Source organism: Cupressus sempervirens, chromosome 1 (genome assembly GCF_028749045.1).
Source record: "Cupressus sempervirens isolate cs-2001-9-10 chromosome 1, ASM2874904v1, whole genome shotgun sequence".
NCBI classification, from domain to species: Eukaryota; Viridiplantae; Streptophyta; class Pinopsida; order Cupressales; family Cupressaceae; genus Cupressus; species Cupressus sempervirens.
This window is the reverse complement of record NC_143118.1, coordinates 676,693,332-676,695,783: the sequence shown is the minus strand read 5'-3', so window position 1 is coordinate 676,695,783 and position 2,452 is coordinate 676,693,332. Positions and strand designations below refer to the sequence as shown.

The 2,452-nt window shown below is 41.8% G+C and overlaps 1 pseudogene; it reads right to left on the bottom strand.

Annotated features, from left to right (window-relative positions):
• Window positions 1-287: 287 nt before the first annotated feature.
• LOC149579689 (scopoletin glucosyltransferase-like) lies at window positions 288-2,117 on the bottom strand (annotated as a pseudogene).
• Window positions 2,118-2,452: the final 335 nt, after the last annotated feature.

Sequence of the window (2,452 nt, the reverse complement as noted above, 5' to 3'; positions counted from 1 at the left end):
ACTCACATTCATAGACAACCAACAAAATTGTTCAAATCCAACATGTCATTAATTATCTACACAAATGTAAAATTAGAATGTGCCACAAAACAAATATTGACTCATTTAAATATTGATTTTTTCTAACTGAAATACATTATGTTTTCTATATACACATTGGATGGCAAAAATCTTCTTGGCTTGCTTTCTTGTGCAAAAGTTATGGTATCAATGATTCAATATTTGTTGTCCAGATCAGTTTTGTCATTTTAACCTTTCAATTACTAATATTAAAGCAACATCAAAAATAATAACACCTGTACCAAAAGTTGATCATACATTGACTAATAGTTGATCAATTTATAACTTTTTTAGTTGGTACATTTATATTACAAAGGACATTCAATAAGTTCATCCTTAACAAATAAAATGTGATCTGAAACGAAAGAACGGCCCTGTGAACCATCCCTTTCTCGTTGAAATTACAGCGTATTACTACTGAAATATGATATTCATTTTCGAACGTCCCTAGATTATTTTCGAAACTTCTGGGCTAATCGAAGAAGACCCTTCCCGTGCAGCAGCAGTTCTTGCCATGTGCAACGTACGAATGTCACTCGCAAAATCTTGTAAGTTTGCGTTTGAAGATCCTCCGCATGCAACAGCCTTTCGCGCCATGTCCTTCAACTTCTCTGCCTCTGTCTTCATCTTCTTCCCCTTTTTTGTACTCAAAACAAGTGTAAGCCCCTCTTTCACTCGTTGCTTATCTGGAATTCCATCTATATGCTCGCATACTTGGATTCCAATGCCAGACTCCACGGCAAGTTTAGAATTGAAGTGTTGATCTACAATCATCGGCCATGTGATCAATGGCACACCAAGAGTCACGCTCTCTAGCATAGAATTCCATCCGCAGTGGCTCATGAAAGGCCCACAGATGGGTGGGAGAGAATAACAAGCTGTGGCACCCAGCCCCATATAACCATCCCTCTATTCTTCGTTCGCTCCTTGAACCCCTCGGGAAGATACCTGCGAGCCAGATCCGACGTCGTGTTTTCGAGCTGCGGTGACACCTTGATGGCCCAGATGAAGGGCTGTTCGCTGGCTTCCACACCACCAGCCAAAGCCTTTATTTGTGCCTCTGTTAGAAATATCTGGCTTCCAAACGAGATATAAGCAACTGAACATGAGCTTTGAGAATCCAGCCATTGGAGCAGCTTGTCTTCACTAATGTCTGCCATTTTACCTCTGGTGCCGACTGAATGGAAGCACAGGGCCTATAGACCACACTTTCCTCCCTGTTAGATTTCTCAATTGTTGGAGAAATTCAGGCTCCAGCTGCTCAAAAGTATTGATGAGCGTTCCCCATATTCCATGGATGGCTGACTGTGACCGTCCTATTTTCTCCATTGGGATGTCCCCAAACAAAGTTGGGTCTATTTGGCGCTCATGTAATCTGAGTGGAGCGGGGAGATCCAATCTAAGAAGAAGGCTGTCTCCTTCTTTCTCCACTGCGCTGCACGAGGCAGAAAGCCATGCAGAACGCAGCAGAGTGAAGGCGAATGCCCCGTATATATTGAACGCAACCCTAATGATGTCGTGCTTTTGGGTCAACTCCATATAACTCCATCCGAGAATTACATCATGCATAATACAAACGGGAGTTTCTCTCCCTTCAAGTAGCTGGGCTTCAAGCCAACGGTTGAAAGGCTGCTCAAGCTTAGCGACCAGATCAAAAATTAGCTCAGCTTGCTCGGAAGGGACTCGTTCGAAGCTTTCCACTCCCTCGGGTAGGCCTTCAATTTGTGGCGTAGGAAGGAGTAGGAGGCGAATATCGAGGCCAGAGGAAACAGCGTGGGCAATTTGGGGATTGTGAGAGGATGCATTTGCAGGTGTGGTGACCCAAGTGACGACGATGCCATGCAAGGCGAGCAACTTACAAAAGTCAAGTAAAGGGATTACGTGACCAAACGCAGGGAATGGCACCACCACTACGTGGGGTTTCTCACAAGAGCCCAACATCTATATTACTGATTCTATTCGAGCGCAAAGAGAAGGATTTGCGGATCGAGTAAAGAACTACAACACAGATTTCCTCCAGGAATGAGAATGGCGAGTTACATCAAGGGTCGGGCGCTTTTATTCGTGTCGTTCCAAGAGGCGGGGCATCAATTTGTTGGTTTCCATGTTAATTACATATCCGACATTAATGAAGTTTGGGAAATGACTTAAAACAGCCATTCCGACTCAGACTGTTAGGTCAACGTAATTAAAATTAGTCTTCCCTAAACAACATTTAGATAGCACAAAATGTATCAAATACAATAAAATAAAATAAAGTCAAATATGATTGCAAAATTTTCAAAAAACTTTTGTTGTTCTCAGATCATAAAGATCAAATTCTGAAAAATTAAAAAAATTTCATTGTGTTTTTATTTTTTTGAAACTTAGTCAATGGTGCAATTTGTACTGA